The sequence below is a fragment of the Camelus ferus genome, chromosome X (assembly GCF_009834535.1).
Source record: "Camelus ferus isolate YT-003-E chromosome X, BCGSAC_Cfer_1.0, whole genome shotgun sequence".
Taxonomy (NCBI): Eukaryota; Metazoa; Chordata; class Mammalia; order Artiodactyla; family Camelidae; genus Camelus; species Camelus ferus.
In genome coordinates this window covers 39,780,512-39,789,261 of record NC_045732.1, presented here as the reverse complement: position 1 = coordinate 39,789,261, position 8,750 = coordinate 39,780,512, and the positions used below count along the sequence as shown (strand labels likewise).

Sequence of the window (8,750 nt, the reverse complement as noted above, 5' to 3'; positions counted from 1 at the left end):
TGTTTTCTTATTTCTGGTATCTGCCCCTGGTGGATGAGGCTGGACTAGAGACTTATGCAGATGTCCTGGCAGGAGGAGCCAGTGCCTGCCCACTGTTGGGTGAAGCTAGGTCCTGAACCTCTGGTGGGTAGGGCTGTGTCTAGAGGCCTTTGTGGCTTAGGAAGTCTGATGATGGGTGGGGCTGTGTTCCTACCCAGTATGTTGTTTGGCCTGAGGCTTCCCTACAGGCTGTTGAGTGGGGCTAGGTCTTGGTGCTAGTGATCCAATCAAGATGTCAGCCTCCAGGAAAACTCATGTAGATGAATACTCCCAGAATGCCCACCACCAGCTTTTATGTCCCCTGGATGAGCTGCAGCTGTCCCCTATGTCCCCAGGAGACCCTCCAAAACCAAACGGCAGGCCTGGCCCTGGTTCCTATGAAATCACTGCCTCTGCCTTTGGACTTGGCACACTCAAGAATCTTTGTATGCTCCCCAAGAGAGTGAAGCCTCTGTTCCCCCCAGTCCCAAGGGGCTACTGGAACTTAGCCCCACTGGCCTTCAAAACCAGATGTCCTGGGGATGCCTCCTCCTCCTAATGCCAGAACCCAGGACAGGGGAGACTGACATGAAGCTTCAAACTCTCACTCCTGTGGGAGGGCCTCTGTGTCTTAATTAATCTTCAGCTTGTGGATCGCCAACCGGGGGAGTATGGGGCCCAATTATATCGTGAGCACACCCCTCCTACCATCCTGTTGTGTTTCCAGTTGAAAATGATTTTCTTTTCTAGGTTCCAGTCTTATTTTTGATGGTTGTCTAACAGTCAGTTGTGGTTTCATTGTAGTCACGGGAAGAGGTGAGCTCATGGTCCTACCACTCTGCCATCTTGACAGGAAATGTCATTGATCTTTTTAATATAATGTGTCTTTAAGAAGGTCTTTTCACATTGATGTAAATAGGTGTTCTCTTAGCTTTATGAATTTGTATATCCAGTTCCTTTCCCAGGTTTGGGAAGTTCTCCGCTATTATTTCTTTATATAACTAGTTTCTTCTCCCTCTCTTTTCCTTCTAGGATACCCATTACCCTAGTGTTACCCTTCCTAAAAGAGTTAGATACCATTCATAGAATTTCCTGTTTTTTAATATCACATTTCTTTTTCCTCTTCTATTTTTGCCATTTCTAGATTTCTATCTTTGTGATAGCAAATTCTCTCTTTCATATTGTCTGCTTTATTTCTAATGCTTTCTAATACATTCTTTATCTCATTTATTGAGTTCTACAGCTCCCGAATTTCTTTTTGGTTCCTTTTTAAAGCTTCAGTCTTTTTGATAAAATATTCTTCCTGTTCGTTAATTGCATTCTTTACTTCATTGAAGTGCATTTTTGAGTTTTCTTGTAGCTTGTTTAATTTCTTCATGATGTTATTTTTAATCCTCTATCAGTTAGATTGCCATATTCCATGACTTCAGGTTTGGTGTCTGGAGAATTGTCATTTCCTTTTTGTGATACAGTGTTACTGTTGTTCTTCATGGTGCTTGATGAGTTGCTCCTCCGCCAGCACATTTGAAGTAGCAAACATCTTTCTTCATTAGGCAAAGCTTTTTTTCCCCCCTCTTGATTCTAAGGATTCAACAGGTTAGAAATTAGAGGCCTTTATTTTATCTTCCAGTAGGTGGCGCTACATAATATGTTTTTGGTATTCTCTTATTCTCTGGTTATATTTAATTGTTGGCACTTTCCCCCTTCTGCTTTTTCTGTCAGAGGTGTTGTCCAGTACCCTTGTTATTGACGCTTATATCTCCGGGGTCATTGGTGCCCTGTTGCTCTCGGTGTTTCTGGCTTCTCTACCTGTGACACTATGATGTTGTGCACTTCTACTATATTTGCGATCTCCTGAATCACAGGATCAGCTGCCGCAGGGGTAGGAGGGAAAGTGAGAAGGTAGCGAGGGTCACGGGTACCTCTCCTGTGTCTGTTGTTGTCAGGTTTGTGGGCTCCACTGCTGCAGGCAGAGGGTAGAGGGCCATAGTTTTGGGTGCCTCTGAATCTGGAGGGACAGGGTTATCTGTGGCTGCAGGAAATTTGTGGCTGGAAGACCGTGGTCATGTGTGTTGCTTCCCTGCTGCTACCATGTTGCCTGGGGCTGTATGCGCAGCTGCCATGGCCAGAGGGCTGGGATTGCAGGCATTGTCTCTGTTGTCCTCCTGGTTCTGCCCCTCCTCCATATGTCCCAGTCCATCCAAACTTATTTTTTTCTTTTATTTTTTATTGAAGTATAGTTGAGTTACAGTGTTTTATTAGTTCCTGGTATACAGCAAAGCAATTCAGATACACACACACACAGACACACACACACACACACACACACATCTATCTCTATCTCTATCTCTATCTCTATCTATCTATCTATCTATCTATCTATCTATCTATCTATCTATATCTTTTTCTGTTATGGGCTATTATAAGACATTGAATATAGTTCCCTGTGCTACACAGTAAGTCCTTGCTGTTTATTTTATATATAGTAGTGTGTATCTGTTAATCCCAAACTCCTAATTTACCCTTCCCCCCCTTTCCCCTTTGGTAACCATAAGATTGTTTTTTGTCTGTGAGTCTTTCTGTTTTATAAAAAAGTTTATTTGTGTCATCTTTTTAGAATCCACAAAAAAGTGATATCATATATTTGTCTTTCTCTGACTTACTTGACTTGGTAGAATAATCTCTAAGTCAATCCATGTTGCTGCAAATGGCATTATTTCATTCTTTATGGCTGAGTAATATTCCATTGCGCGCGTGTGCATATGTGTGTATGACATCTTCTTTATCCACTTATCTTTTGATGGACATTTAGGTTGCTTCCACATCTTGGCTATTGTAAACAGTGCTGTTATGAACATTAGGGTTCATGTATTTTTTCCAATTAGAGTTTCTGTCTTTTTTGGATATATGCCTAGGAGTGAGATTGCTGGATCATATGGTAACACTATTTTTAGTTTTTTTAAGAAATCTACATACTGCTCTCCACTGTGGCTGCCCCAATTACATTTCCACCAACAGTATAACAGGGTTCCCTTTCCTCCACACCCTCTTTAGTAATTATTATTTGTAGACTTAAATGATGTCCATTATGAATGGTGTGAGGTGATGTCTCATTGTAGTTTTGATTTGCATTTCCCTAATAATTACTGATGTTGAGCATCTTTTCATGTGCATATTGGCCATCTGTATATCTTCTCTGGAGAAATGTCTATTTAGGTCTTCTGCCCATTTTTTGATTGGTTTGTTTTTTCTTCTTTTTGTTATTGAGTTGTATGAGTTCTTCGTATATTTCGAAATTAAGCCTTTTCAGTCGTATTGTTTGCAAATATTTCCTCTTAGTCTGTAGGTTGTCTTTTCTTTTTGTTTATGGTTTCCTTTGCGTTCCAAAAGCTTATGCTTGATTAGGTTCCATTTGTTTATTTTTGCTTGTAATTTTTTTGTTTTGCCTTCAGGGATTGACCTAAGAAAATTTGCTACAATTTATGTCAGAGAATGTTTTGCCTCTGTTCTCTTCTAGTAGTTTTATGGTGTCATGTCTTTAAGCCATTTTAAGTTTATTTTTGTGTTTGGTGTAAGGGAGTGTTCTAACTTCATTGATTTACATGCAGCTGTCCAGCTTTCCCAACACCACTTGCTGAAGAGGTTATCTTCTCTTCATTCTTGTCTCCTTCATTGAAGATTAATTGACCATGGGTGAGTGAATTCATTTCTGGGCTTTTTATTGTGTTCCATTGATCCACATGTCTGGTTTTGTGCCAGTACCACAGTGTTTTGATTACTGTAGCTTTGTAGTATTGTCTGAAGTCTGGAAGGGTTATATCTCCAGCTTTGTTCATTTTCCTCAAGATTGCTTTGGAAATTCTGGGTCTTTTATGGTTCCATATAAATTTTAAGATTATTTGTTCTAGTTCTGCAAAAAATGCCATGGGTAATTTCATAGAGATCCCATTAAAGCTGTAGACTGCTTTGGGCAATATGACCATATTTATGACCATGTTTATGTCTTTTGCTCACATTCTAACTGTATTGTTTAATTTTGGTTTTGTTTTCTTTTTTTATTTTTGAATTTGGAGAGTTATTTATGTATTACAGATACTAGCACTTTGTGTAAAATGTGATTTGAAAATATTTTCTTCTAGTCTATAATGTACCTTTTCATCTTCTTAAAGAGGTCTTTCATAAATCAAAAAAAATTTAATTTTGATGAGCTTCAAATTATTGATTTTTTTTTTTTTTTTTACAAAAAATGCTTTTGGTGTTAAGTCTAAGATCTCTTAGCCTGGCCCTAGATCCTGAAGATACTTTCCTCTGTTTCTTCTAAAAGTTTCATAGTTTTATATTTTATATTTAAGTCCATGATCCATTATAAGTTAATTTTTGTATAACGTATGAGGTTTAGGTTGAGGTTAATTAATTAATTTATTTATTTTGCCAATGGATGTCCAATGGCTCCAGAGTCTTTTGTGGAAAAGGCATTCTTTGCTCTATTGACTTACTTTTGCAACCTTGTGATAAATTGGCTGGGCATATTTATGTGGGTTTATTTCTGATTTCTCTATTTTGTTCAATCAATTTTTGGGTCTATCTTTCTGCCAATATCACAGTGTCTTGATTACTATAACTCTAGATCCAACTTTAACATCAGTTAGAATAATTCCTTTTATTTTATCTTTCTTTTGAAGATTATTTTAGATAGTTTTTGGCCTGTATCTTTCCATATAAATTTTATAATAAACTTGTTTATGTCCACAAGAAAACTTCCTTGAATTTTGGTAAAAAATGCATTAAACCTGTAGGTCAATGATATGTTTACTATGTTGAATCTATAAATCCATGAACTTGAATGTCTCTCTTAATTAAAACTTAAAAACTAAAAGTTTTTAAAAATAATACATCAAGTTTTATAAATTTAAGGAATAAAATAATTTCATGTTCTACTATTTTCCAAATATGTTTTATTTCTTCTTTTTTGTGCACTGTAGTTTACAGATATTCATCTATTTATGTATTTATTTAGCTATAATTGACATGTAACATTTTATTAATTTTAGGTCTACAACATGATTTCATGTATGCATTGTCTATGTATGCAATAAGTTTAGTTAACATTCATCACTACACATATTTACAAACTTATTTTCATCTGATGAGCGCTTTTAAGATCTACTCTCTTAGAAACTTTCAAATATAAAATACACTATTACATCTCAAGATTTATTTAATTTATAACTAAACTTTGTATCTTTTTACTCCCCTTACTCATTTCACCTCCTACCCACCCTTTCACCTCTGGCAACCAACCAATCCATTCTCTGTATATATAAGTTGTTTTTCTTTACTTTTAGAGTTTCAGATTTTTAAACAGATTTATTAGACTTTTTTTAGATTCCACATGTAAGTGAGATCATATAGTACTGCCTTTCTCTGTCTGACTTATTTCATTTAGCATAATGAACTCAAGGTCCATCCATGTTATTGCAAAAGATTTCTTTCTTTTTATGGCTGAATATCATATATATAATGATATATAATTTTATTTATTCAACATCAAAAATGTAGATGGACACATTTTTCGGTCTTTGTTGATATCTTTAATGATAATTTTATAATTTGCAGAATACAGATCCTCTACAAGTTTTGCTAAGTTTAAGCCTAAGTATTTCAAATTCTTTAGAGAAATTATAAATGGTACTGTTTTAAATATTGATTTTGATATGTTCATTGTTAACATATACAAATTAATTTTAGATTTTGATTTTGTATCTTGCAACCTTGCTGGACTCCCTCATTAATTACAGAAGATTTTTTTGTAGATTTTTTTGATTTTATATATAGACAGTCATATTACCTGCAAGTAAGAATTCATTTCTTCCTTTCCAGTTTAGCTTTTATTTATTTTTCTTCCCTTACTGTAGTAGTTAAAACTTCCAGTACTATGTTGAATAAGAGTGGCAAGACCATTGGATTCAAAGAATCAATATTGTTAAAATGGTCACACTGCCCAAGGCAATCTACAGATTTAATGCAATCCCTATCAAATTACCCAGGACATATTTCACAGAACTAGAACAAATCATAATAAAATTTATATGGAACCATCAAAGACCTAGAATTGCCAAAGCATTACTGAAGAGAAAGAAAGAGACTGGAGGAATAACTCTCCCACACTTCAGACAATACTATAGAACTACAGTCATCAAGACAGCATGGTATTTGTACAAAAACAGACATATAGACCAATGGAACAGAATAGAGAGCCCAAAATGAACCCACAAACTTTGGGTCAAGTAATCTTCGACAAAGGAGGCAAGAAAAACACTGGAATAAAGACAGTCTCTTCAGCAAATGGTGTTGGGAAAACTGGACAGCAGCATGTAAAGCAATGAAGCTAGGACACTCCCTTACACCATACACAAAAATCAACTCAAAATGGATCAAAAACTTAAACGTAAGACAAGATACAATAAACCTCCTAGACGAAAATTAGGCAAAACATTATCTCACATATATCTCAAAAATGTTCTCCTAGAACAGTCTACTCAAGCAATAGAAATAAAGGCAAGAATAAACAAATGGGACCTAATGAAACTTATGAGCTTCTGCACAGCAAAGGAAACCATAAGTAAAACAAAAAGACAGCCTACAGAATGGGAAAAAATTTTGCAAATGAAACTGACAAAGGCTTGATCTCCAGAATATATAAGCAACTCATATGATTTAATAAGGAAAAAACAAACAACCCAATCCAAAAATGGCAGAAGACCTAAACAAGCAATTCTCCAAGGAAGAAATACAAATGGTCAATAGGCATATGAAAAAAATGCTCAATATCACTGATTATCAGAGAAATGCAATACAAAACTACAATGAGATATCATCTCATACCAGTCAGAATGGCCATCACTCAAAAATCCACAAATGACAAATGCTGGAGAGACTGTGGAGAAAGGGGAAACCTCCTTCACTGCTGGTAGGAATGCAGTTTGGTGCAGCCACTGTGGAAAACAGTATGGAGGTTCCTCAAAAGACTAGGAATAGACTTACCATATGACCCAGGAATCCCACTCCTGGGCATATATCCAGAAGGAACCCTACTTCAAAATGACACCTGCACCCCAATGTTCATAAGAGCACTATTTCCAATAGCCAAGACATGGAAAAGCCTAAATGTCCATCAAAGGATGACTGGATAAAGAAGAGGTGGTATACTTATACAATGGAATACTGCTCAGCCATAAAAACCGACAACATAATGCCATTTGCAGCAACGTGGATGCTCCTGGAGAATGTCATTCTAAGCGAAGTAAGCCAGAAGGAGAAAGAAAAATACCGTGTAAGATCGCTAATATGTGGAATCTAAAAAAAAAACAAAATAAAAACAAAAACAAAAACAAAAACAAAGCATTAATACAAAACAGAAATAGACTCATAGACATAGAATACAAACTTGTTGTGGTTGCCAAGGGGGCAGAGGGTGGGAAGGGATAGACTGGAATTTCAAAATTGTAGAATAGATAAACAAGATTATACTGTATAGCACAGGGAAATATCTACAAGTTCTTATGGTAGCTCACAGAGAAAAAAATGTGACAGTGAATATAGGTATGTTCATGTATAACAGAAAAATTGTGCTCTACACTGGAATTTGATACAACATTGTAAAGTGATTATAAATCAATAAAAAATGTTTTTAAAAAAAGTGGCAAGACCAGACACCACTCTCTTTTTCCTGATCTTAAGTAAAATACAAAATGTGATGTCAGCTATAGGCTTTTTGATGATTGTCTTTATTAAGTTGTGGAAGATCCCTTTGACTCCTGAGAATTTGCTAAGAGTTTCTATCATGAATTGCTGTTAAATTTTGTCAAAGATTTTCTCTGCATCAATGAATATGAATACATAAATTTTCTCTCTATCTTATTGATATAGTGAATTGATAGATTTTTGCCATATATGTTGAAAATATTTATTCTCAATTTTCCACTTATCTTTAAATTCTATGTTGTTTCTTGTGCTACCAAAAAACTTTGAATTTTTTAACATAATTTTTATTGAAGTATAGGGAGTTTACAATGTTGTATGAATTGATAGATTTTTGAATGTTAAATCATCTTTACCTATAGGGAATACATTCTAATTGGTTACAGTATATAATTATATTATATTCATTGTTTGATTTTACTTGTTTTATTTGTTATTTTAAAAAGTAATTTTCATCAAAGCTAATGAAGGATATGGGACTGAATTTTATTTTAGTTTTGCTTTTGTTCTTATTTGTTTTTGCCTGGTTTTTGGTATCAGAATTAACATTGGCCTTGTAAGATGATGGATCATGTTTGCAATTTATTTGACAATATCTGTCTTTTAATTGCCACATTTAGTTTATTTATATTTAATGTAATTATTAATGGATGATGACTTTTTTGCTTTCTATTTGCACTCTCTGTTGTTTCTCTGTTTTATTTTTCCTTAACTTTCAATGGGGTTTTTATATATTTTTTAGAAATTTATTTTGATTCATCCACTCTTTTTACATGTATCTCTTTTTATAATTTTGTTAGTGGTTACTCTAGGTATTACATTATATATACAAAAGTTGACAGAATCTACTAGTGTCATTTTTACCAGTTCAAGTGCAGTGTAAAACTCTTGCCATCTTTTATATCCCTTTATCCTCCCCTGTTTATAAAATAATCGATCATTTTAAATATTCCCTGTACATATATGTAGAG

The 8,750-nt window shown here is 34.9% G+C and overlaps 1 long non-coding RNA gene across 1 annotated transcript in view; it reads right to left on the bottom strand.

Moving 5' to 3' along the window:
- Positions 1-217: 217 nt before the first annotated feature.
- The window catches only part of LOC116662079, a 28,545-nt gene continuing 20,012 nt past the window's right edge, over positions 218-8,750 (bottom strand). Inside the window, exon 3 of the long non-coding RNA XR_004318073.1 lies at positions 218-228. This is a non-coding gene — a long non-coding RNA (uncharacterized LOC116662079). The remainder of the gene's footprint in view (positions 229-8,750) is intronic.